This window comes from Prinia subflava, chromosome 1 (genome assembly GCF_021018805.1).
Source record: "Prinia subflava isolate CZ2003 ecotype Zambia chromosome 1, Cam_Psub_1.2, whole genome shotgun sequence".
Taxonomy (NCBI): domain Eukaryota; kingdom Metazoa; phylum Chordata; class Aves; order Passeriformes; family Cisticolidae; genus Prinia; species Prinia subflava.
The window spans coordinates 60,986,451-61,007,552 of record NC_086247.1 but is presented as its reverse complement, the minus strand read 5'-3'; the positions used below and the strand labels follow the sequence as shown (position 1 = coordinate 61,007,552).

Genomic DNA, 21,102 nt, shown 5'->3' with positions numbered 1-21,102 from the left:
CAGAACTTCTCCATCAGGGTTTTCGTATCGTCTCCTTCTCCTTCCACCTCAACAGCTCATCCCTGGTAGGAGGCACATGGTGATGCTTGTTTCCCCCGCCGCTCGCTGCGAACACTAAATGGCTGATGGGATCACCTTGTTACACCGCTAGGAAACGTGTGGTGCCTCTGAGGGAACACTCACAGCTTCGGGAGCCTGCGGTGGCTCAGTCTAAATGCAAACTGACATCTGGGAGCTGTAGCTCAAGGAGAGGTTCCTCCCCACCATGCAGCCACCCCTGAACCAGTATAGGAGGTGTTTTCTCTGCTATTTCCAGCTTTGGCGTGAGGAGTCTCCTGAGTTATTTTTATGATGGATTTTTTTTTTACAGCCTCTGTGTGCCCCTCCTGTACACTCTGTGCTGGCTGCCCAAGAGCTGCTGAGTGACAGAGGGAGGGACGGTGGCCAGGGTGGTGGCTTGAGCCAGGGGGACGTGTGACCCACGTGGAGTCTGCGTTACAAAGCAGAACATGCCTTGGCAGGACTGCCTGATCACTGACCCCTCACTGACTCAGATCATTCCTTGGTAAAAGATTCCTTTCTGGGAAAGGGTTCTTAAGATCCAGGCTGTCTGGGCATTGCACTTTGAAACCATATTGGATTGCTGCTGCTGCTAGGACCAATGCTGTTTGGAAGGCAGATATTCAGTGTTTTATAATGTCTTGTTAAAAGGCAGTAGGTGCAAGCACTGAGGCTGGGACTGCCAGCCCCAGCAGTGTGGCACACGCTGGGGCACATCTCATTACAGCAGAGCTTATGAGCTGAAGTGGCCTTAATGGAAAAGACCTAGTGCAACAAAGAACCTTAGTCCCCAGAAAAAAAGAGCTATAGGGTCATAAAACCACAGAAGAAATTTGCATTAGAAGGAACCTTTGGAGGTTTCTAGTCCCACCTCCTGCCTGGGCCAGGGCCAGAGTAGGGTGCTCAGGGCTTCATCTGGTTGAAAAGATGAAGCCTCCAAAGACAGAAATTTTCCAGCTCCTTTGAATGCATTTTCCCAAAATCAATGTGCAATTTTGAAGTATGTCTCAGGTCTTCAGATAAGAGTACGACATACTTTGCTCCTCTGCTTGGAGAACTATGCAGTGCCTCAGATGCAAGCATTCAGGTCAGAAGTTATTCCTGTGACTACAGCAAATGAACGTGCCTAAATTCCAGAGGGTTTTCCTGAAGCTTTTACCAAGGCCAGAGGATTAGAAAGCTAGCAGTTATGAGGACAGTGTTAGTATGCCTACGTAACAGAATCTGGACTAGCTGTACCTCTTGGCCTAGCTTCACCTCTTGGAAATTCACCAGCTTGCTGTGAGAGGATCCAAACACTTGATCTTCCACTGAGTTTTTATGAGGTAGGAATAGGGCCCAGGCAAATGCCCCTTAATGCCCCTGTTTGTTTCCTCTACCTACTCCCTAACACCTGCTCTCGAGACTTCATGTTTGGACTCCTTAACCTGTGTCCAGGGCTTATTCTTCTGTCTTATATCAGTATTTCCACTGTTAATACTGAATTTCCACCTAATTCTTTAAGAGTTAGGGACCTTTCAATGGGAAATACATACAGGTGGGTGCATAGACCCTTTTTGTAGACTTTCTGAACTTCAAGGAGCTAGTTGCTTAACTCAGAATTACAGAAGACTTTATTAGTTCTTGCTGACTTAAAAAGATCACAAAATATGGTGAGTGCTGTCTTTCCTTTGGAGCAGGGCAGAAAGTTCAAACACCAGGAAGGCAGGACCTCCCATTGTCCCACACAAGGCTGTCACACAGGCCTCTTGTTCAGGAACTGTTGAACCAATGCTTGACCTGAGAGCTCAGTTTGGAGTCTATCACAAAACATAATGAATTCTCAACCTTGTCACAGTTAAGGGTCTGTCTTGAAAAATTACACGTTTCAAGTAGCAGTGGAAATTCAGAGTTATGCTACATTCTTAAGAAGAGCTCTTCATTCAGCAAAATTAAGCAACTCTATGAAGTATTTGGTAAGAAAGGAAAGGGAATGCCACTTTACTACAACCAATAGAAGTCCAGCAGTGTTAGAGTGCAAATGATTCACGCCCTGACTTGGAAGTGAGATATTTGCATCTGTAGAACTGTGAGTGAATGAGCAAGTGAAGAGACATCTCAGCACCAGGGAAGCAGAGAAGAGCAGTGCTGGCCCATGTCATAGCCAGAGCAGTGAATATAGAGCTGCCTGCTGAGTGTGTGCAGTTATTCCAGTGAAAAAGGACCAGAAGCATTGTGACTGGTGAGCTCACATGCTCCAGTGTGTGCTGTGCGTCAGGAGTTGTGGTGATGGTCCATTTCCTCCCATGCAGAGGTGCACCATAAGGCACCAGAAAAAAATTATCTTTGCTTTGAGTTCTTTAAACGTGAATTTACATAAAGAGTCAATCATTTATATCCCTGGACAAGGAATTGGTATGTGGGCAAAGCTCCATCTTTCCAATGGGAGTAGCATGAGTAACCAGCTGAGTCTGCTGTAGTCATTGGCTCTCTGATTCCCAACACAAAATTACCAAGAATCTTACTTGGTACAAAAAATCTTAGTCTTCAAAAATTTACTTCTTTCTTTCTATTTTTTTTTTTTTTTAACAGAAAGGCAGAGGAGAGAAAGCTCTCACTTCTCACCAAATACAGAAAACAGTGTCAACATGGAACGTATGATCTGATTTCATGGGTGACCTGTGACATCTGCAAACGCAAACCATCTGAGCCAGACCTTAGACTCTCTTTAAATCCAGCTCAGAGCTAATCAACAGAACCCAGGTCATTATCTGTCTCATCCTGAGGCAAATATCTATGCTTGGCCAGATGACATATCCACTAAATCCCAGTTTCTATGTTGATTCAATCTACACTGAGAATAAAGGAATCCTATTTCTGGATTTAAAATATTAAAAATTACCTTGTCCCAGCAAGAGTCCTGTGAATTAGGGCAGTGTCCATTGTGGCAAACAGAGGATCCATAAAGGAAACAGAGGAGAAGGAGCATTTTCACAGTAATTCTCCAGGAAAGAGCAGCCACCAGAGGGAGAGAACACTCAACCCCATGATAGGACTGTCTCAGGCTTACAAAAAAAAAATTGCAATAAAGCACAAAGGGTTAGAAATGAGATTTTAAGGAAATATACATTAGATGAGCTTCACATATGCAGAATTAATTTTTGGTTTTGTTACAAAACAAAATAGAAGGAGTATCTTAGGAAGCTTTAAGAAAAGCACAAACAACCCTCAGTGTGTTTTTCTTTTTCTTGGTAGCTGATCAATTTAAATGTCGAAAGAGACCAACTGGATAATTCTTTTAAAGAGTTAAATTGAACATATTCAAGTGGAACTTGTTCTCTTTGTATATTCATGTGTTTTGTATTCTGGCATAATTATTTTAAAACATGACTAAAATACAATGAGTTTGATTAAGATGGTTTTAATAAGGAGCACAGAAAATGTGTCTGTATGTAATAATAACAATGAGCTTCATATTTTACAGTTTAATTTGCTGGGTCAACATCTAATGCTTTTCCCATTAGCATTGGTGTGATTTGATGTGGAAAATAATCCTGCTTCCCAACAAACTTTAGGAGATAACAAATATTTAATGACACCCTATGTAGAAACAATAAATAAATTTGAGTTGCTCTTGGACTCCTGTGGAAAGAGGTTGTGAAAATTTTATAAGTTGGGAATTAATAAATTATAACCTGGTTGTTAAAATGTGAATCACTAAAGACTGTTGACACCCTTTTCCTTTCTCTAATTAGAATTTAAAAATAAATAAACGAACAAATAAACCTGTCATGTTTAGTGGCTAACTTACTTTTCTGCACAAGTTACAAAAGTAATGAAAGTTCATCATATACAGGTCACATATTTTCATTTAAAATTTAGAATTACTGGAAAGGACAGGAGCAGGATAAAGGACCAGCAGGATAAAACATAACCCATTTGTAAAAACATGTCGCGACATACAAAACAATTACCCCTCCAAAAGATCCTGGAGCCTCCAGATACTTTTTAATGGTCTACATATTAAACAGTCATAAAAATTTTTAATGCAATCTTCATTTAGTAAAGCACAGTTATCTTAAAACACATCTGTATGTGCCTTTATTTATGAACACTTCATATTAAAATTCAGAATGAGCAGAAATAAACAGCATAATGATGATACAGGGACATTGGTCAAAACAAGATATGTACTGAACATTCTGTGGAGCTCAGACATTTTTTTGGGAAAGATGGGAGTTATGTAAATGCCTGTCTGGCTCGAGCAGCCTCCTGGGTCTTCACAACTGTCCAAGCTCTCCTGGGCCTATATGGAAGGGACAGATGATCCTTCTAGGGCTGTAAGGATTCAGGGATGAACAGAGGGAAAAGGAGGGAAAGCAAAGCTTTTACCCTCAGAGCAGAATGAATGCAGGCTTCAGAAGAAACTTAGTCTGCCCTTGCAAAATCAAAGTCCCTAGTATTGTCTGCTTGACCACACTTTCACGGTCTAGGACAAGATATGAAGACATGTACTAGTGAATAACATTGAAGGATGATTGGGCAGGCATTTCACCTTCCACTTAATGTTATTTCTGATATTTTTCATGATCTGTCTAACCCTTGTGGCCATTTGATCATCTCTTGTTCCTCCTTTCCTCAGTATTTATGGCTCATGATGTCATCATGACATCATAGAAACCTGCTCTGCAGCTGAGCAGAACCAGACCTCACTTGCAGCATCCTGTGTCCCTGTCTTTGCATGTCAGATTACTTGAAATGGGGGGTGCAAGTCTTCTGGCCCTGTAAGGCCAACCCAGAGTTTCAGAGTGGATCCTGTTCAAGTGGATCTTCCCTTGTCCTCTGTGTGGCAATGCTTAGATCAAGGGGAACATCTGGAGCCACTGGAGAAAAAGGGACAACTGAATGCAAATAAAACATCCAAAACATCCCAAAAAAGAAACATTTTTGAACCCATGTTTGTATCATGACCATCCTTTCTGCAGACATGCAGTCTATTTAAGATACATATTCTTTTATGAAACTAAAAGAGGAGGAAATATTTTCCCATGGAATTGTTCTGCTTCTGTTACTCTTATTATGGTTCTAGTGGCTGGTGTGATTTAAATGATGATCTGTATGTGATTATTGTTCAGTTCTGGACAAGAGAAATATTCTGTTGTATGTAACAGAAGCATGGAAAAAAAATTGAGAACCTTTCATGGCTGAACCAATTACCTAAGCAGTGGTTGTTTCTTTTAGTCATATGTTCAGTATATTTTTGTAACATGATGAAGCATTTCCTGCTTTTGCATGCATGAGTGCTAGCTTAATTCAGTCAGCTGAATGAATGTTATTTTCTTTAGAAAACAGATTAGAGACTTCAAAGTCTTCTTGGTTGCCTCAAAATGTTTTCAAGGAGAAGGTAAATTAAAATAGATACTTTCTTGTTCTAATGAGACTGTAAATAATTTAGGTACTTTGCATCCATATAGACTTCTATTACCAGAAAATTCAGAAAAAAAGTTTAAAACATCAAAAATTACTACATGAATCAATTTCACATTTGGGAAAAAATAATGAGGCTCATTCTTGATGATCCTGCATTGATTCACTTGCCCTTTTTGTTAAAAATGAAACATATTAACTTTCACATTTGTCTATAACCCTCTCTATATTGTGTCTCCCTAGCAAAAAGCCTGTCTTCCACCTGGTCACCCATTCTTTGTAAGGGAATTCAGCCTACCTGAATTTCCCAGGAGATATCTGTTGGAAGTACAGTAGGAAGGCCATGTTCCTCTGGCTCAGTTCTCACCATTTTTTCTGACACTAAAAGTTGGCACCCAATGATCTTTCCAGCAGCTAGCCACTTGTTAAGGAATGGACACCATCAGTCTGGAAAGCCAGTTCATCACTGGTTTGTCATCACTGGTGGTAATTTTGCCCCCACAGTGTCTCACAGGGAAGGTCTAAGACCGAAGGAGCCACTGCTCTCCAGCTCATTGCTCCCAGAGTTTAACCTCTCTCCAGCCCCTTCATTGTGCTTACCATCCCAGCACCCACTTGTATAGATAAACATCTCTTGAGAAGGAAGATTAAAGCTTGTAATGCATCCTGGAAGCTTAATTTCTCAGTAAGAGCCCAAGGGAAGGTGGAGTTAAAAGACCTCTGGCATCCCTAGCTAATAGGATGACAAGCAGAGTTGATGGTGTAGGGAAACTTTAATTTCTGATGTCTGTGCTGTTGTCTGTGATGGGTAAGCAGAAATCCTCCACAAGTGTTAGCAGCTCTATTCCCAAAACTCAGTGATTGATTAAAAAAAGATTAAAAAAAAATCTGGCATTTTCTAGACTGATTTAGAAAGTAATGCTGCTGACCAGAAAAGACTTTTTAAAATATGATTTAAGCCTTATTAGTGTATTTCAATTCAAGGATTAATTTGCTTCTCACTAGAAGCAAATGGTATCTTCTCACTGGTATCACCCTGTTTGCAAAGAGTAATTAAAAAAATTCATTAGTGAAGATGGTAAATTCTTCTGCCATTTCAGTCAATGTTGTAAGGTAATGTAGCCTGGAGCTTTGCACAGCTTGGCACTTGCTATAAAAGAGGGTATTTCTAATAAGATTTACATTTATTAAGACTACTGTGGCTGCTCCAATCTTGATCTTCTTGAAGCTAAAGGGAGAATTCTCACTGACTTGACACAGAATCTGACCCAAACAGCAGGATAACTTGAAATAAAAAGCAACCTTATAGCATCTCTCATTTTACTGGGAAAGAAATAACTTTAAATCAGCATTTTCTCACACCGTTTTTTCTTCCTCGGATTTACAACGCACATGCTCATTCACTCATGGAAACACTTGGTTGGCATGGTTATTTTAAAATAAATTACCTTAAAATAAGTTACATCTGTACAAAGCACATATGATACAAGACACAAGCAAAGACTCTTGATTTACGACAGTGCCTGGACAAATTACTATTTCCTTTTAGCAGCTGGCCAAAGCTCTGTAACTTTGGATCCCTAACATAAAAGTGTTCCCTGTTAGGCATACCTGTGTAGATAGAGTCAAACTGAGTTATGTTTGTGCCTATGCTGTGACGTGCACTCCTTGCACTCCTTTCCCTGATCGAACACAACTCTCAGAGAAAGATGTGATCATATGAGGAATCCTCTATGCCATGGCCTCTTACCTCATATGAAGAACTAATTTTAAGGCTGAATCACTCTAAACACCAGCTGGGTTAAACCAGGATCTCTCACCTAATTAGATAAATACAGCAGACATTGTGAAAAGGGTCAGCTGCTGAGGTGTTCTGCTGCCTTAGCTTGGTATGATCATCATGCATGTTGGTATCTTCATTGATGTTGTCTCCTTTCATGGAGCTATGGCTTCCATTATACCAACTGACAATAAACCTAACTTTGTAATACTTATTTAGGTTGAAGAGAACTAATTTTGTGTTGTTTTTGAAGAATTTGCCTTTTTCAGCCAATAGACTCTATGTGAAGCCGCCCAGCTTTCTTAAAACTAAGAGACTCTGCATGCTGAATTTACTCACGTGTTTAGAGAAAACAGAGAGTAAAGACAGTTGACTCTGTAGCAAGTCAGAATATTTCTTCTGCTGATATGAATTGATTATGGCTGCCTGAAATGTCTTTTTTTCCTATGGTATTGGCTTGTAAGAAGCAGAAGAATTCGATGTGTCATTTTCATTCCTCTTTCTGTCTTTGACAAAGATCATCAAGTGTTTCCAGGGAACCCTATTGTTATTGCAAAAGGTAAGGGCCCAAGAAAAATTACCAAGTTAATCTGTACCATTTATTCATTCCTTGGCATACAGCATTCAAATTTTCCTAAATAATTTTCTAGCTTTGGGAGTTGTCTTTGGGAGTTATGCCAGAGATACATGCAACACTGAACATACAGCACATCACAGAATCTTCCACATGCAGTAAAGGAGCTGAGCAGTCAGAGGCATCATTGGAGCTAAACACTGGATTTTATAGAACCAAATATGTATAAATAATTGTTTTAAGTATCCCAAGTCTTTCTGCATGAGGGCCTATTTTTCACTCTGAGTAAAATAGCCAGACTGGTATCTGCTCATGAGCCAAGTCACACACTTTTATTTCTATTGTGAACAAGAAAGAGCTTACAAACAAAGATTTAATTCTTTAGCTGAATAAATAGTTCTTGGCAGCAATTATAAGGGGCTCAAAATGCTTATTATGCTTTGATTATAATTATAATTCTCACTGAGTCAACTCCTATAGCAAAGACTGGTATTTTTTAATAATGAAGAACTGAATTTTTAGCCTTGAAGAGTTGTCTGCCCAGGACTGCAGAAATGTATTAAGCATACAGATAATGTGAATGAGTGTTTTTCTGCACTGCCATTATTATTGTGTAGCTTGGGAAAAGGAAGTATGTCTATAAATGAGTAAGCTGCTTACAGCAAGTACATAATTTACATAATTCCAGTGTTAACTTTGTTTCCAAATTATCTATGGATAATTTGGGATGCTTTGGAAAAATTATCAGTGTTTTAGGGTATTCCCTTAGAGCTCTTTTTCAGCCATCTCTGTATCTATTGTGCTCTTTCTGACTTGAGTTTCCCAGCCACACAACTGAATACAAGAAAGATTAGACTGGCAGATCTGCTCCATTCCTTGGAGCTTTCAGTAACCCCAGCAGCTGGGCAAATGCTTGAGGAAATGGTCAAGACTGATACCTGTCTGTCACTGTGGCAAATATTAGTGGATGTCTTTGGAAGGCAATGTTTAAAGTTTAGCAAGCTGGCATTTTTCAGCACATTTCTGTCAAATATCTCTGTAGCTGCTGCATCTGAGACACTGCAGTGTTGCCACAACCTTACTGACAGCTTTTAGGAAGCACTTGAGTTCTGAAACAGCTTGAACAGTATCCAGGAAAGTTGGGAACCCCAGGAAATGCATTAGTTCTTTGTCTCTCATTTAAAATAACATTGGATTGACATTAAAAACAACACTCTTTCTGGACTCACAGTGTTAGACTGTGGCCTTAAGCCATGACCATCATTGGCTATGAAGCAGAGAAGGATCAGCACGAGTAGACCGGGAAGCTGTGTTATTAAAGGAATCTGATCAGCTGAGCCAATATGTCTCTTGGAGATTCAGAGCAGAACATAGAAGAATGCTTTGTGCCCAGTCATTAACTCTCACCTCCTCCGTCTCAGCAGACCTCTTTTAGGAAACAGCAGGGACAGCAGTGCTACTACTCTGGCATGTTTGTACTCGGACACTGCACAAAGGCATGCAAGCCCCTGCCCCAATGCTTCTTGGAGAGAACAGGGATCTTCCAACAAATCCCAGAAGAAGGAAGGACCCTTGACATCTCCTCTCTCTCCAGCCACCCTCTCATACATATATATGTATGCACAATCAGGCCTTTATTAAATGGGAGTTGAATTTCCAACCCATTAAAACAGTGTGTGGTTTGTACAGAAAGTGATAATAAGGATTTAATTAGTTTGATCTTGCTTTCTGTGCTAAAGCTGAGTATGTTTAAATTATTTTTGTGGCATTTCTTCTCTATTTGTTTTGTATGTATCATAAATAATAATACAATAAGTTTTCAGATGTCTTTTCTGGTGGCTATTAGGCTGTGAAGCAAAATGGGAGTGCTCAGTGGAAGACTAACAATGACTCAATTGTTACAGTACGTTTAATTCCAAACAAATCTGAAATCTAGATGACTTTACAAATATTAATCCTTTCACCCATCCTGGAAATGCTGACACTTTTGGAATGTGTCTGTTATGAAAACAAGTTCAGAAAAGCACAAGACAACTAATTGGGTCAGATATGCATTTAATCTTACCTAGTCTGCCAAAACTTGAATGAGTTCTCCAGGCTAGTTGTGCCAGGTCCTCTTAGTGGAAAGCCAGTATAACTCACCATCCACTTCTATGATCTGCTGCACTAACCCAGAGAAAGACAAGAACACATGGCCAGGATCAAAGAATCGTGGGAAGAGTCTTTTTCAGGGCTTTGGATTCATTTAAGCCATCTCTAAAAACCTCACCTGCTTGTCATAGCTGGAGAAGTCCCTTATTTCATTTTCAGGTGTGCTTTAATTTTTACCCCCTTACAAGTCCCTTGTATTTAACTCTGCAAATTAAGAAAAGTAAATATCAGGCAGATCATCTGAGAAGCTTATTTTTATAAAAATAACATCTAATTTCATATTTCTTTGCAGATAAGAACAAAGATGTAGTATCAGTATAATGTTGCTCAGCATAATGGAGTGAATGTTGACCAACTAAGAAGATTTTGATATACCAAATAGAATCAAACTGACAGCAAGCAAATTGAGAAAAAGTGAAAGAAAAAGAGAAGATATGCTGAGAAGACTTGACATTAGCAGAGCTGAAACTAAAGGAAACCCTTTGAACCAAAGAGATCCCTGGTCTCAAAATCTACCGACATCTCACTGGTTCTGTGTTGAGACAACAGGGAATTTCAGTGACCTGTGTTACACCTAAAGGATGAGCAATTCTGACATAGTCTGTGTGGTCTCTATAAGACAGCAGCATGGTTTTTTTGCCTGGAAAAAGCCAGTCCAGGGCTATTGTAGGCTTACAGGGAAGGAAGAAAGAGTTATTTTTGGGGAAATTTGTTATTATCAGGGAAGATGATGTACTGTAGTAATAGACTGATTACTGAAACTTGAAGAAACTGATTAAAAAATCCTTAAAATATTGGCACAAAACTTGACAAAATAAAAGTCTTGAAACTTATAACAAACTATTAAAAGTTACAAGAGATGAGATTACAGACAGTGTAAATTTTAAAAAAAGCACATAGGTAATCTACAGATATATTGGATATAAAGGAGCAAGGGGGTCATTTTTTTTTTTTAGAAAATAGGTATCCATTTTGAAAAAAGTCTATAGAAATGAGTTTAATGAGAGGTCAATGAAAATGGAACTCAGGAAGAATGAAGAAGAACATAATTAATAGATATAGGTATATATGCAATTTCTTTAGTTATATCCAATGCAAAGTGTATGTAGTGTTTACCTAAAAGCACCATGTAGACAAACTATGGGGAAAAAAAATTATTCTTTTTACCTTCATGAAAATTTTTGGTGGCATGTATTAGATTCCAATATTTCACTCAGTTATCTGAGAAGACAAACCTCTATTTGATATTAAGCTAAATCTAAATGATTTAATTTTTTTTCCAGATTTTCTTTTAAAATCTGACATTTTTATGAGAAAATCTGAGCCTTGGTAAGTCAGAGCAAAAAGTGTTAACATAGTATTTCACCAGAAATTCCCTGTCTCCTACTTAAACAAACCAGGCTGACCAAGCTGGTGTTCAGTTCACGGGACTCTTCACCAGATGTTGAAATTGGTGTTTTTTCCACCTGCACACCAGATGGAGCACAGTGACAGTGACCTTAGCCAAGGGCTGGTTTCTCTTAGCTCTGCCACAGTCCACAGTCCGAGTTCAGGGCATGATCAGGCATCCATGCTCAGGAGTGCCTGGAGGTATCACGGGAACCTGTCGGTTTTTGGGGTGCTTTGGTGAGGAACTCTGCCCACAGGCCATCTCTTCTTCTGGAGTCCCTTGTTTGTGGGAAAGAATTGGAGGAAACTGACTTTGTAGCTGCTATCAAGGGCTGTCTTTTCGCATTCCAGTGCCACCACCCAAGTCCTTTTGCATTTTTGAAGACTGTCCTTTATTTGTGGCAAGGGAGCACCCTCTGGACACCAGCCCAGCCCGCGGCTTGTTCTACAGTGTGGGATAAACAAGATAGGAAACCATGGACTTGGAACAAGGATCTATTTCCCATTGACCAGACAACCTTTCCAAGGGGCAAACTTGTGTTCTGTGACTAAATACAGCTCAGAACATGGGAATTTCATGCTGTATATGCATTTGATCAACCTTGATGCTCAATATTCGGGTTAGTGTACTGTCTAGTGCATTGTGGAAGTAGCGCCTCATACTTTATTGCAGATAAATACATGGAAATGTATTTATTCTCATATTAAAAAATCATTATTGGCTTAAAAATAGGACTTTAATAATTTGAACTTTCTGTTTATTTTCTCAGGCACTGAATTCTGTGGTTATGACGAAGCTTTCCCTAACCTGCCACTACTGTTATTGACAGTTGTCCCTTCATCTTTGTGTCTTCCCACCTCCTTGCTCAGACAACCATTTCTCATGTGCTTCACAAGTCTCTACTCTTGGAGACACCTTTTTCCCCGGTACTTAGCTTTGAAGCTACGTCCTTGGGCATGTTCGTCTGATGTACTTAGCAGAAAAAGTCTAACATTGTGTGAAACTTAGATGCCTTTGGGTTTCACCACAGGCTGAGATCCAAGTTTCTCTAAGATTCATTAACCTTTTTACAGGGACTTGGTCCTGTCATAAAAACCCAAACCACCACTTATTTTCATTATCAAGGACCACAGGAACCCAATGGCTTCATGACATTTTCACAGAAAACAGTTTGTAGTGATAGTTTCTAAATTCAAGTAATCTACAAGCCTTGTAGGAAACTCTGGGGATGTGCCTACATGCAAATTATATACAGAAAAACTTTCTGGCTACATATAACACTCTTAGATTTGTTTTGTTTTAGCCTTAGGCATTGAATTATCTGTAGTATTGTATGAGTTTTAACTTACTTTTAGCAATTTTGCTTAAAGCTGTCTCTCCTACAGCACAAATGTTGTCACATGGTTTCATTTTATCTGCTGTGTGCACACATTTTGCCATTTTTGGTGCATCTTTCACAATCAGCTATTCCAATAAGTACTATATCATTTATGTCTGACTCATTAACCATGCAGACATTTCTGTTTCACTTGGTTTTGCTCTTAGTAAAAAAATATTTTATCAAAATGGTAAAGATGAGCAAATAATTTACATCAAACCCTTTATCTTCCTTCTCCTTCTGGGAAATCTCTGACCAGATTGCACTTATTCCTCAATTATTAATTATTTATACCTTTCCAACACCAACTAATTCATTTATTACTATATGGACTAATTACAGATATCCTAAACAGAAATTAATTCTCTTCATTCTATAATTAGTCAGCCAGGTCAGGTTGCTTTATCTCAGATCCTTGGGCCATGACATGTGCAAGAATTTTTTACTTAGAAAAATGAAAATACTAGTGCCAGTAAAGTGGACAGCCTGTAAATGTTTACAGAAATACACAAACTTTTTATTTCCAGGTAAATTGACTGTGTTTTGGATAACAATTTTCATTCACATTTATTTGTCAGGTTGTGAGGATGCTAAGTGTGCAGTATGGAAGTGAGGCCTTGATTTGTACATTGGGGTATGAGGCTCTTTTTAGTATCTGCAAAAGGTCTGAGTGACAGAAAACTCAATATACAGCATTTCCCAAGTGTGGGTCTCAGATTTCACCCTCCTTCAAAAAACTGCAGTGAAATCAAGGTTGAGCTATGGGTGCTTGTTCAGGCACCACGTGGTTGAAACCAGGGCACATCTTTCTGCTATCGTTTTACCCCAGCCATTTACCAAGCTCCATGCAGCTGCTCCCTCACTCCCCCATCAGTGGGATCAGGGGAGAATTGGAAGGGTGGAAAGGCAAAAGCTAAAAAAACCTGTGGGTTGAGATAAAGACAGTTTAACAGGGAAAGCAAAAGCTGCACACAAAAGCAAAGCAAAACAAGGAATTCATTCATCACTTCCCATGGGCAGGCAGGTGTTCAGCCATCCCCAGGAGAGCAGGGCCTCATCACATGTTACAGTGACTCAGGAAGACAAATGACTTCACTCCAAATATCCCCACCTTCTTCCTTCTTCCCCCACTTTATATCCTGAACACGATGCCATATGGCCTGGAGTTATCCCTTTGGTCAGTTCACATCACCTGTCCCAGCTGTGTCTCATCCCAACCTCCCATGTACCTCCAGTCCCTCGCCAATCTGTCAGCACAAGAAGCAGAAAAGGCCTTGCCTCTGTGTAAACCCTGCTCAGCCATTACGAAACCATCTCTATATTATCAACCCTGAGTTCAGCACAAACACAAAATGCAGCCCCATACCAGCCACTGTGAAGAAAATGACCTCAGCCCACATCAGGACACTATCTTTGGAAAAGATCAACATTGCCACTGGTACCCCCGAACAAGATCACCACCAGGATCAGTTCACCTCGAAGGGTAGCACCTCGAAGGTAGCAATGCCTCCTTACTGGCCCCTCTGAAGGCAGCACTTCAGGAAAATTGCTCCAGTCTACTTGTGAGTAAGTCAGAAACCATCCTGGATGTTCGTAACTTCAGCCAGTCTCCCTTGTGCCAATTGCAGAGAGGAGTTTGGGGTGCTTCTCCAAAAGCACCACCCTGAATATCCCTTTGGTGAAGGAGTCTGCCAATCACAGATGAAGTGCTGGGCTTCTCTCAGCTTCCTGTCATCATGAAGACCAAATGAATTTTGTCTTCTAAATAAATAAATTTTTAAAAAATCTGAGTAAGTCCTGTGAAGTGCAGTTTAGTTAGTTGTTTAAAAGGATATGTGAATCTGGCCACAGTATGCAGACAAATACGTAACAAGTACATTATTTTAAAGGTGTCTAACAGCACTAAGGTTTTCAGGATTGAACTTCTTTACCCAGACCCATCGTTTGAGTCTGGTGTCCTCTTGACACACTCTCTAGGGAGCAGATCCCTCTATTAGTAGTTAGGGTGCTATTAGACCTTTAGTTGACACAGAAGCAATTTGAAAACTGACAGGGCACTCTTCAACCTCTCAGCATGGATTTGCACTGTTCTGTTAATAACCCAGTAACATTTCAAAGGGTAAGGAGAAAAGAGGGTTAAAGGCAGGACTAGAGCCCCTATCAAGCACAAGTGCAGGAACCGACATGATTTAGAGCTTTAAAACAAGGGTTTGTTTCATTACTTGGGTTAACTTTTCAAAAAACATATTCAAAATGGTCATAATATAAAAAATACATCTCTGGTGGAGTTGTGCTTTCTATTAGCACCCATGTTGCCTGTGGTAATGAATCTGAACAGATATTTCTACTGAAGTGCTGCATGGGCTCAGTTTGCTGAAGTTGGCCAAACTGCAAGAGAAATTAATGCATTTGGGTCCATGACCTGCATCTAGAACTGGACTGCACTTCAGGTCACATCCCAGCCTACAGCAGATGGGAGGAAATTATAATAGCTACCTGATAATTTATTCTAGGAAAATGCTTTGAGTGCCAACAATCAGTGAGATATTTGTCTTCCTTATTCAGCAGTTACATATTCTCTGTTCTCTGCAGAACATGGTAATATTGTGGGGTGATTTCCTCACTGTCAACTTATAAATATACGACACTAATTTGTTGTAGTTGGAGTGGCTCTGCTGGGAACCCTTCCAAAACAGTCAAATACCTACATGCACCAACTTGGCTGCCTGGCTTACTACATGCACTCTAAATATGGCAGGGTGAGGCGTATTAGAACATACCAGCCTAGTCACCATCTCCCTGCTCTTGTACTCTGCATAGTAAAATCGATGCACATTGTGCTCTCAGGCTGGGGCTATTTTTAGGTGTTATTTTTCCACTCAGTCTGCAGCTGTTTTCAGTCACAAGCTTCTTTAACTAAAACAAATACACAGTCCTTGGCAAAGGAGTGTCAAAAGTGTGCACATGAATCTTGTGCCTGCCTCATGGGGTTTTATGTAGGGAGGGTCAGAGGAGAGAGAAGAGGACCACTGTGTCCTGGAAAACCAGGGTGAACACTCACCATCATGAATTAGCCCAATTTTCAGTCCTTTTCCAGAATGACTGATGAAGGGCAGGCTTTTCAGGGCTGAAGAATGTGGGAGGAGGAGAGCTGGAATGCTACCAGACCCCACATTATCTGTAACACCTCCCTGAGAGATACACACAGACACCTTCCTTGATGAGCCTTTTGCCCTTAGGATGCACATGCTCCTTTGGCAGACTCTGTAATCCCATCAGCCCTACTGCATTGCTGTAATTCCCTCCTTCCCTCTCCACTTCAGGGAATGGAGAGAATTGAAGGAATGGGAAGTTATCACATGGGTGCCTCAGAACCAACTGATCTCTGAACAAGAGATGTGGCTTTTGGAGCACTTCCCAGACTCTGCAAAATAGAGATTCCCTCCAGTTATAGGAAGGAAACGACTTTATTCTTTCTCCCCCATTGCTCCCCCTCTGCCCCAAGGCAGCATTGGAAGTCCCCAAGGCCAGAGCTGCAGCTTCAGTGTGGGAATGGCTTGGTTAGGCTTCCTGCTAATTAAGAGCAGAAGAGAGCAGATTAATCCAACCATGTCTTGTTTGGTAATTGAGATTAATGTCATACTAGGATATGTTTGAAGTCAAAAGGGCTCATCAGTAGTCAGCCAACTGCTTTTAGTGCTGTTTGTCAGGCTCAGGTGATGGAGAGAATGAAATGGAGGGATTGTATTGTCTGAAGCCACTCCCATCCATCCCTCTGGACATCTTCACAGTCTGCTGTGTTAACAGATAAGGTACTGAGAAGACACAGGCCGTGAGATGCTTGTTAACCTTTAGGGCTGCATACAAGCCATAAACACCAAGAAGCTGTGTTTCCTCTCACAAGTTTCTCACGTCATAAATTATCATGGTTATGCTGGTGAACATGAGAAGATGAGCAGACAACATTTTCATTTCTCTATCATCCCATGAAATCCATCTGAGGGGCATCACTGAAATAAGGGGAATGCTTTAGTGGATAGTGTGTGCTATGCTTGATAGCAAATGTTGGAGGGATTTGGAGCTCAAATGATAAAATCCCGCCTTAATCCAGCACAGGGCACAATTCTGACATGGAATAAGGACCTTGCAGCTTTATTCTGTAATAAAAGAATAAAACAAATCCTTTACAGTGAGGCTGGTGCAAGTAAAAGAAGTATAAGTTTATCTTTCTGTTTTCACTCAGCAGAGTACTTGCCACTACATAAAAAGCTAGCTAGCTATGCGGGTAATTAGAAAAAGCTGCATTATGAGAGCCATTTATGCTCATCTTTTGACTCACATTGTTGAAAAATCGGCTTTTGGTAGGGTTTACTGTTTTGTTAGAAACTTTCTCACACTACTCTCACACTGTCCATTAGGAGAAGCACTGCTATCCTTCACATGGACTGTCTAAACCACAGGTGTGAAGTGCCCCTTTGTGCTATACTGTCAAGTCCTTCAGCAGGTTTTGTATGAAAATCAGACACTTCTTCATGAAATCAGAAGTGCCCAGATTATATTTCACACGTGTGAGTTTCCTTATTTTTATTAAAATTAAGTTTGCTCATTTGCCATTTTCAAGCTAGTTTGAAATGAGGATCACCTTGTATCCTAGGAAACACAGTGAGAATTTTATATGTGATCACATTTTTATCCATGTTATGAAAAAGCAGATGGTAATTAGGTACATTATTCATAGGAAAGCTTGTTGAGCTCAGTGTCTGTATGGTTCCAGCTTCGATTACAACTTATTTGGAAGAACTACTTCATACCTTTCAATTGCCCCTCATTAAGTGCAATCATTACTCTTCTGTGGTACCAGTGTGCTTTAATTTGTGCAAACCAGCATCTACAACATTATATAGAAAAAACCCACCAAATTTCTGGGGTACCTTTCATTTTACTTGACATCAGAGTGATCTTTCTGTCCATCTGAATTCATTATTATTTATTACAGCTGTAAATGTGCTTTGTGAGAGGCCACTTGGCAGCAGGAGAAGAGCAGAGCTGTCATGTTCCAGGGACAGTACCTGAACCATTGGAAGAGACCAATTCATCCACTTAGGTAGAGGAAAGGATGCTGAGAGCACACCTAGAGGCTGGGCCACCTTGTGTGAGGAGGGTGGGTGTCAAGATTCCTGCACCTCCAAGCCTTCCACCATGGACAGAGTGACAGAGCAGAAAAGGCACAGCCCTGCTGCAACAACAACGAAGTGTCCTCACTAGGACTTGTTAGCTCAACAATGACAGGGAAGTAGGACGTACCACACATAACAGCTCTTGTTTCTCACTGAAAAAATCTTGTTGGCCTAGCCCAGCCTTGCACTCAGGCTTTCTCCAGAGACTTCTCTGTAAAAGAAACCCAAGAAGTCTTCACAGATGGCACTCAGACTTGGAGATGTCCATATGGAAAATATTTTTGGAAAGACAAATAACTGTAACTGGGTCAGACAAGGAGATTTTTTTTCATACTGCTCCTGAAAATAAAAAGGGATAAGGCTATTGTTTGTTTGCTTATGCTACACAGAGGCTTCTGTAACCTTCCACAGCATGCTACAGAGGGCATACAAGGATGTTCAAGTGCATATTAACTCTTGTATCGTGCAAGAAAATGTGTGTGTTTGAGAGAGAGGCTATTTGATCTTATCAGTACTGCAGATGACTGTGTTATTTATTTTGTAGTTGGGACATTTGCAGCTTCTGCTACGTCATCTGTATTTTCTTCTAAAGAAAATTATTTGAGTGTTTCCCTTAATGACGAACTAACACTCCAATGTCTTCTTCCCTCTCAGTAGACAATACACTTAGACACTTCCAACTGTGTCCTGCAGAAATAGATTGCTTTGAAGCAGAGCTCAATAAACAGATGTGCGGGTCCAAATAAACTTGGTAAAGTATACACTTGACTGAACAATGCAACAGCATATTTGAGACTTTTTTTCTGCATTTGAAATGTTTGCCAAGTCCCTGATTGATACAGTAGATAGGGTGGTCCTCAAAGATTCAACATAGCCATCCTCAACCCTTGGACTGCCAGAAGAAAGGCAACACAAACCTGCCATGGAATAAAAATAACTCAAATTCAAAATCTTGCTAATGATGAAATTGAGGAAAAAATTCTGCTTTTCTTCTTCACTTAGAATTACCTCTTAGCTGAGTAGTCTAGCATTTAAAGTCTCACCATGATTTTCAGTATAGATTTCTATCATTAATTTTAAAGCTTCTGCCGTCAGAAAAGTTGCTCTTCATTCCAGTAATGCAGCTCAGGATTGATCTTAAGGCTTATGAGAATATTTTTTTGGTTCACCCTCTGCTGCCTCTGGTATTTAGATATCTGTGTTGCAGTAACTTAACAGACTGCCAAAGGCACACCTTTCCAAGCACATTTCTGACAGTGTTGTCAGTCCCATTTCTCAAGAGACCCCAAATGAACTACAGGAAGGCTGAGTTCATTGTGTCCTTCCTCATATGATTTCCACTTACACATTAGCTCCGAGTTCCCAGCTCAACAGAAGCACAATGGAAATAAATGGCCTTTTCCTTCCTTCGTTCCTTCGTTCCTTCGTTCCTTCGTTCCTTCGTTCCTTCCTTCCTTCCTTCCTTCCTTCCTTCCTTCCTTCCTTCCTTCCTTCCTTCCTTCCTTCCTTCCTTCCTTCCTTCCGTCCTTCCTTCCGTCCTTCCTTCCGTCCTTCCTTCCGTCCTTCCGTCCTTCCTTCTGTCCTCCCTCCAGTGCCACTCCCTTGATCCCCAGCCTCTCCAGGTGGTGGTACTAGCCCATGTCTCATACTGACCATTCACACCACAATTTACTGTGAAGAAACAACAAAAAAACCCCAATCTACGACCCATTTTGGTCATAGTGATGCTGCCTAAATAATTAGACAGGCACCTGAAACAGTGGGCATGGTGAGGTCATATCCTGCTGCTTGGTTTTCCCAGTATCAGTATTTGTATCTAAATCCCTAACCTCAGGTGTCTCTCTCACCATAGAACCTCCTAGCAGCTACTAATGGCCTTTTCCTAAAAAAGGCCAGACCATAGTGGTGGGGTTGGAACTAGATGATCTTTAAAGTCCCTTCCACCCCTAAACATTCTATGATTCTATGATCCTAAAAATTCTCATTCCGTTCCTACCCATTTTCCATCGTAATCATCCCATTTTCCACCTACTCACTTATCAAATCCTCTAGACCTAATTGCTTTTCCAGAACACGCATGTGACCCTGCTACAAGCTTATCAGCTGAGTTGAAAATACGAAGTGAAGCAAAACAGATGGAATTTCATAACCAATTACATACTACAGAGGGAACCATAGTGCGTAGGTTTCCCATTTTCAGACTGAAGTCAGTCGTCTTGTTAAGCCTCCTTGAAGCTCTGACAGATCCCCTATGTTTTCTTCTGCAGGGAGATCCTGCATGTTGTGAGCATACTGAGATCCTGCTGCAGGACTAAGACCTTGCTCCAGAGAACTCTAACCAGAGCCTCACCTTCCACTGATCTGTTTGACATGTCTTGTCTGCAGTGAGTCTCTTTTGTTGTTACTGAGCCATCACAGTCTGATTTTCTGTCAGTGCCTGGTAGTGCCCTCTTATTTCACAGCTCATTGCAAAAAAATGGAGTATCTACTTGTGGTAATTCTTAAACAGGTAGGAGATGTTAGGTTCATGGTCAGTCAATGTTATGGACGTGTAAAAGATAAATCCACGCTAAATAAGGGTGAGGAAATTCTATGGCAGAAAGGCATAATTAATGTGAGGAGGAACTCCCTTGATCCAAGTTTTCATTCCTGTTGCATCTGAGCTTGTGGAAATCAAAGTCTGTAGTACTCTTAAGTGAGCAGACCTCACCCAAGTGAATTACAACAGAATAACACATACAAAGTGAGAAGCAGGCTTAAAATACCAAGAGCCTGGGGATTTTTTAGGAAAGCATTCTGGTCTCTAAAAGTCTTACCCACTAAATTAATTCAAATGGGCTTGTGCTGATTTGCCATGCAGATAAAAATGCAGTGATGATGCAGGGAATCACCCTGTAAGAAGCTGCACAGACCATCACTTTTACCATCACTGTGAGTTGGAGAAGGGTAAAAGAAAGCTTGATCCTGTCAAGGGAACTCCCAGTGTGGAGCACACTGCCCAAGGAGACCCTCAGGTGCCACCAGCACAGGCTACTCAAATGAGACTGTGAGATCTTCAGCACTAACCAATATTAAATGGCTGAGAAAAAACCAGATCTGTTATCCTACCACATGACTGAAGCATGTTGCACTGACAGGTGTCTCACTGAGGACATAAAAAACAACTGACTACTGTAGGTGAATGGA

At 40.6% G+C, this 21,102-nt stretch overlaps 1 long non-coding RNA gene across 1 annotated transcript; it reads right to left on the bottom strand.

Annotated features, from left to right (window-relative positions):
• Positions 1-3,332: 3,332 nt before the first annotated feature.
• On the bottom strand, positions 3,333-10,187 carry LOC134562479 (uncharacterized). Its single transcript, XR_010083182.1, has 3 exons — positions 10,090-10,187; positions 9,886-9,986; positions 3,333-4,922 (listed from the first exon to the last, which is right to left on the bottom strand). It is a non-coding gene; the product is annotated as an uncharacterized LOC134562479 (long non-coding RNA).
• Between the last annotated feature and the right edge of the window lie 10,915 nt (positions 10,188-21,102).